The sequence below is a fragment of the Schistocerca americana genome, chromosome 2, assembly GCF_021461395.2.
Source record: "Schistocerca americana isolate TAMUIC-IGC-003095 chromosome 2, iqSchAmer2.1, whole genome shotgun sequence".
Classification (NCBI taxonomy): Eukaryota; Metazoa; Arthropoda; class Insecta; order Orthoptera; family Acrididae; genus Schistocerca; species Schistocerca americana.
In genome coordinates this window covers 127,655,926-127,662,729 of record NC_060120.1, presented here as the reverse complement: position 1 = coordinate 127,662,729, position 6,804 = coordinate 127,655,926, and positions in this window count along the sequence as shown.

Sequence of the window (6,804 nt, the reverse complement as noted above, 5' to 3'; positions counted from 1 at the left end):
TAATGGTCGAAGAAGGCTGCAACAATATCGCGTTGTGTGGTGTGATGACGGCCGTCCTCAGTGGTGATGGCATGTATCAGCGCCCGTCTTCGCAGTGTACGTTCTCGGATGACGTGGTACATGGTGGGTCGTTCCGTTGCGAGTCTGTCTTGTGTTCGCGCTCGGACGATCGTCCCTTCGAGGTGTCGGCGCATATGGGCTACGATCTGTGCTTTCGCACGCTGAACTGTCAACTGTCGTTCCGGTGTGGGTGGCAAGGAGGTGCATTCGCGAAGGACGGTGAAATAAAAATCAAGGGTCTGCCGCCTCCAAGCAGCAGTCTCACGACCATACGTAATAAAGGTTCGCCGTAGGGCCAGCTTGGCGCAGGTTAACCACCAACTAATCGACGTAGGATACGTTGGGAGGCGGCGGACGCACAAACTCCGTGTCTTCTATGGCGCGTCGACAATCCGGAGAAGCGAGATGAGCAAGGTTTAATTTCCAGGGATGGCGGCTGCGCCACACCCGTTGGCGACGAAGGGTGACGGTACATACATAGGCTTCGTGATCAGAAAAGGCTACTGGCCACACCTCCGCGTCACTCACTGTTGCCGCGAGAGAACGGGAGACGTAAATCCTATCGATGCGACTAGACGAGTGACTCGTGAAATGGGTGTATCCCGGTCTATTTCCGCGGACATGTTCCCATGTATCTACCAGCTGGAGATCGCCGATGACTGTCCCAAGTTCGGGGCACGGTGAATGGCGTGGCAGCTGATCTTTAGGTGCTTCGGTGCAATTGAAATCGCCCCCTAATGTCGAGTTATCGTGCCTGCCCTGAAAAAGCGGTGCTATTCCTTCTGCGAAGAAGAGCGATTGGTCACGACGGCGATTCGTTCCGGAAGGGGAGTACACATTCATAAACCGGACGCCTTGCACCGTTACGGCCATTCCTCTAGCGTCGGGGAGATGTCGGACTTCGTCCGCCTCGAAGCCCTCTCTGAGGAGAATTGCGACTCCACTGTTAGTTGGCGAGGCGTGGGACACATGAGCCGTATAACCATACATACCCGGGAAATCGGCGACGAAGACTTCTTGGAGAAAGACAATGTCAACGTCTGCTGCATTGAGCATGTCTTGGAGCAGCGACAATTTCGTACGTGTCCGAATGGAGTTAATGTTGATGGTCGTTAAGCGATAGGTCTGTAGATCAGCTCCTGCGGTGGGGGCCGCCGTCATTGTCGACGTAAAAGGTGGGGCCTGTGATCTGCTGGCCGCGTCCGCGCCGTCATCTGTTGCTACTCAGGAGGGGCCGAGGTTCAATGGTTCAAATGGCTCTGAGCACTATGGGACTCAACTGCTGAGGTCATTAGTCCCCTAGAACTTAGAACTAGTTAAACCTAACTAACCTAAGGACATCACAAACATCCATGCCCGAGGCAGGATTCGAACCTGCGACCGTAGCGGTCTTGCGGGTCCAGACTGCAGCGCCTTTACCCGCACGGCCACTTCGGCCGGCAGGGGCCGAGGTGTGGGAGGAGAGACCCCTCTCCTCATCCACCACAGCGGCAGTAGAATCGTCTTCAACGTCATCCGCCCAAGGTCCGTAAGTTAACGGTGGCTGCGGTAGAACACTGGTGGGCTGAGTGACTAAGGGTGAATCCGCAGTTGTTTCCGGTTGTGTTCTAACGGCGGGCGCTGTGCTGGCCATCCGTTTGTCCGAGGGAGCGGAATCGGGTTTGTCAAAATCAGACAAAGTGACAGGTGAGGGCGATCTCGTGTCATCCATTTTCCTCGTCGTTCGGCGGCCGTCCGGTCGTCAACTGGAGAAGACGTCCGCTGGGGGCAATCGTCTGAGGGTGTGCGACGTCGCTTTTTATGTTTTCCCGGTGACCTTTGTTTGCGGACGTGGGTTTCTGTGTCCGAAAGAGTTTGTGGTTCCCATATAGCATCCCCCTGAGGTAGAAAGGCAGAGGTCGGTACAACCCTAGCGTCGAGTTCCATTCTTTCGTCCGAATCTTCATGTGGAGTCGATGGGCGGCGTTCTTCAACCTCTGCGGACACCGTAATGGTGTTCGTCAATCCAGGACCGGCGACAGGTGCGCATTCTAACGCTTCCTGTCTTCCGGGGGGGTTGTCGTCTGTCATGACGGTCGATCGTGTCACCTCTGCGTAATTGAGGGGGAGGGCCGTGAGCGTAGGAGGTGGTGTCGTGTCATGCAATGGAAGTTGTGTAACCCGACGTTGAATACACGCCGAGCGCACATGACCCTCTTGGCCGCAACCAGAACAAGTACGAGGTTGTCCGTCGTACATTACTATTGCTCGACAGCCACCTATGACTAAGTAGGATGGCACATGTTTCTTTAATTCAATTTTCACTTGTCGGACGCCGTTGAGGACCTGGTACGTCTCGAAGGCGTTCCATTTTTCGGCCACGTGGCTAATTACCGTCCCATAAGGGCGGAATGCTGAGGTAACGACGTCCGGTGGTACTTCGAAAGGGAGTTCGAAGACTCGTAGTGTGCGTAATCCTAGTCCAGCATGGTCAACAGTAACCTCTCCAATGTGACCATCGGAGTGTTTGAACTTGAGAGTGTTCGCGAATCTGTTCACAACTGCGTGACATAACTCGTCATCGACCATCTTGACGTAAACGACGCTACTTGTGATGGATAGGTGGATACCGATGATGTGCTGTGTTGGTATTTGAACTTCGTCACGGATGAATCGTTCGACATCAAAGGCTCGTGGTCGTGCGTAGTCGGGCTGGAAGCTGATCTTGGTGGTAGCTTTTCTGTACGAATGAGCCATGGCGACTCAGTGGTAACGGACGCGAGTATTAGATGCGGCGAGGAAGTAAACAAACTACGCGCGCTCGCGACTCTGCGGACGGGACGTAAACAAGACGTCCTCGCCGCTCACCGGCCGAAAGCAGACTACGCCTTAACCGTTACGCTAACGCAGCTCGTACCGCAATGTAACTCCATAAGGACTCTAACAGGTCATGCAAAATACTGACAAACACTGTTGGTATGACTATGAATTACTCACACTTCGTCGAAGTACAATAGGAAATAAACAATTACCACTGTTCTTTATTGCGGAAAAGCAGTTCGTGAGATTGATACAAACGCCTTTCCTTGCTATCGCCTGAATTAGGAGTCTTATTGCTTGTTTTGTTTAATTAATTAACAGAATATGAAGCAATTGGTATAAAGAGCTTTTTCCAAAGTTTCTATAAAAGGAAGTCTGCTATCAAGACATTGCTTTTGTTCTATTACTTTAATTATGACTGAACGTTTTTAAAACTGAAGACACTCGTCCGCACTCTGCTCTGCAGTCGAGATCTGGCAACGTCGTTCTCTGTTCATTGGCTGACTGTGTTTTGTGACGTCAGATGCGCAGAACGAACCTAAACTCGGCCGCCAACATAAATGACGCGCACTTTAGTCGGTGATCCACCGCGTGGAGTCGAAACGGGACTGACGGCACTTGCCCGAATGCCGGGAGCGTTAAGGCGCTCTCCTATTCGGGCCGGGTGGAAGAGGACCTCTGATGAACGCATTGCATATAAGCGATTTATCAGACAGGATCAGCAGCACCATAAGATTGTTCGCTGTCGATGATCACGATGTTCTGGTCTACAGGGAAGTATGGTCGTTGGATACTCGTAAGGAAAAGCAGAGAGACTTGGGTAAAATTTCCGCTTGGTGTAATCCAAGGCAGTTCTCTTCAAATGAGGATAAATGTAGGATAATACAGTTGATAGGCAAGTAATAGGATGTTTGTGTTTGACTGTCAACAACGCAGGTAAGGCGTGCGTCGCGCTGGACTGTGTGTGTTCACTACGGACTAGGCATCGGTGCAGGTTGCTAACGAGTAGTGCGCACTTCGTATTTGCATTCACTGGCCGAGGTCGACGTGCAGTGAAAGACCTAACAGAGTTCCCAAGAGGATAGAATGTGAGGGCCTGATTAGCTGGAGCATCAGTAACCAAGACGCCAACTCATAACTTTCAAGAGCAGCTGTTTTAACAGTTGACAGCCCACACAAAACACGGAAACACATCATCGTGTAAAGGTAATAGTGGGCGCAAATCAAACTAAATGACAGTGAACTTGGTATGCTAACACGAATTGCTTCAAAACAACACAATAATACGGTGGTTAAAGTGACTGCAGAGCTCAACAGCCATCTTCGAGACCTCGTATCTATCGACACTGTCTGCCGAGAACTCCATAAAGCGAATGTTCAAAGACGAGCTGCTATAACGAAACCATTGGTGACGACAACCAACGCAAGAAAAGCGTAAAACATGGTGTCAGGAGAATAAATCCTGGACAGCTGATCAGTGGAAACACGTCATATGGTCCGACGAGTCAACGTTTTCGTTATTTCCAACATCGGGCTGGGTTTACGTCTGGAAAACGCCAAAAAGAAGCTTACAATCCTGGCTGCTCGATTCCAACGGTTAAGCATGGGGGTGGAAGTGCGATGGTTTGGGCAGCCATATCACGGTATTCTGCTGGTCCCATCATTACTCTCAAAGGCCGTGTTACAGCCAACGATTATGTGAACATTTTAGGTGATCAGGTGCACCCCATAATTCAAATGTTGTTCCCCAACAATTGGTGCCATATGTCAGGACGATAATGCATCCATTCTCACAGCCAGGACAGTACAGTTGCGGTATGGGGACCATGCAACTGAACTGCAGCATCTTCCCTGGCCAGCAGAATCCCCAGACATGAACATTATCGAACCCTTGTGCGCGGTATTGGAGCGCAGGCTTCGGAGCAGATTTCCGCCTCCCTCGTCACTAAGGGAGTTAGAAGAGATTCTGATCGAAGAGCGGCATAACATTCCACTGGAGACTGTATAATAATTATATGTCAATATTCCAAGAAAAATCGCAGCTGTATTACGGGCAAATGGGGGTCAAACCCCTTATTAACAAACCATTCCCAAGTAATTACAGGTGTTCACATTATTTTGCCCATCACCCTGACGTCAACGAGAAACACTCCGACACCACTCGATTACAAGAGTAGCTATGAGAATCTTGAGCACTTCGCATCTTATAAGTACAAGACGACTTCAAAAATTAAGTGATGCATCTCGCTCCAATAGAAGACCGCTGCGCTTCATGACTGACGCTTTGTCAGAAGAGAGTGCATTTCATGGGTTTCCCGCAGATACAGTTCTGCTTCGGTACAGATATCATGCGTCTCACGTTGTGGAAGTGAAAGAGGGGTGGAAGCAAGATTAGGGTTTAACGTCCCGTAGACATAGAGGTCATTACTGACAGAGCACAAGCTCGAAATGTATCAAAGACGGAGAAGGAAATCGGTCGTGCCCTTTCAAAGATACCGTCCCAGCATTTGCCTGGAGCCATTTAGGGAAATCAGGGAAAACCTAAATCTGGATGACCGGACTGTCGAACTGTCGTCCTCCTGAATGCCAGTCCACTGTTCCAGCGACTGCGCCATCTCTCTCGGTTTGTGGGAGTACAGATAATCGCGGCACTCATTCGCAACAATTGTAGACTTTCGGACGATGTGAACGTTCATGCAGCGGTTCTCGAATGGCTCCGTGAACAAGGATCGTATTTCTGTCGTCGACAAACTGAACGACTGGTAGAAAAATCCTACTGTTGTTTGCAGAGACTTGTTGACTATGCCGGAAAACAGTGCCATTCGTCTGTGTCATTTTGAAGTGTAGTGCACCATTTAGTAAAAGGTACTTAGCCTGCCATAATTGTGTATAATTTACTTCCTGAAACCCCGTCGTTCAAATGGTTCAAATGGCTCTGAGCACTATGGGACTCAACATCTTAGGTCATAAGTCCCCTAGAACTTAGAACTACTTAAACCTAACTAACCTAAGGACATCACACACACCCATGCCCGAGTCCGCCCCGGTAGCTGAGTGGTCAGCGTGACAGACTGTCAATCCTAAGGGCCCGGGTTCGATTCCCGGCTGGGTCGGAAATTTTCTCCGCTCAGGGACTGGGTGTTGTGTTGTCCTAATCATCATCATTTCATCCCCATCGACGCGCAGTTCGCCGAAGTGGCGTCAAATCGAAAGACCTGCACCAGGCGAACGGTCTACCCGACGGGAGGCCCTAGCCACACGACATTTCCATTTTACCCATGCCCGAGGCAGGATTCGAACCTGTGACCGTAGCAGTCCCGCGGTTCCGGCCTGCAGCGCCAGAACCGCTAGACCACCGCGGCCGGCCAAACCCCGTCGTATTTAGGGGTGAAACTAAGAAGTGATATGAAATGAGACGACCACGTAAAAGCAGTATTAGGTGTGCTGAAGAAGAATGGAGAAACTGGTAGTAGAGACCTCGGCTAAGATCAGTTTTGAAATGCAGAAACGCGCGAGACAATACTGACTCTAAAGATTCTCATAGAAGACAGGTTAATGAAAGGAAAACCTGCGTTTATAGCATTTCTATATTTAGAGAAATCTTTTGACAATGTTGACTGGAATACTTTCTGCGAAAATCTGAGGGTAGCAGGGTTAAATAACAGAGAGCGAAAGGCTATTTATAATATGTACAGAAACCATTGTTGTTGTTGTGGTCTTCAGTCCTGAGATTGGTTTGATGCAGCTCTCCATGCTACTCTAACCTGTGCAAGCTGCTTCATCTCCCAGTACGTACTGCAGCCTATATCCTTCTGAATCTGCTTAGTGTATTCATCTCTTGGTCTTCCTCTACGATTTTTACCCTCCACGCTGCCCTCCAATACTAAATTGGTGATCCCTTGATGCCTCAAACATGTCCTACCAACCGATCCCTTCTTCTAGTCA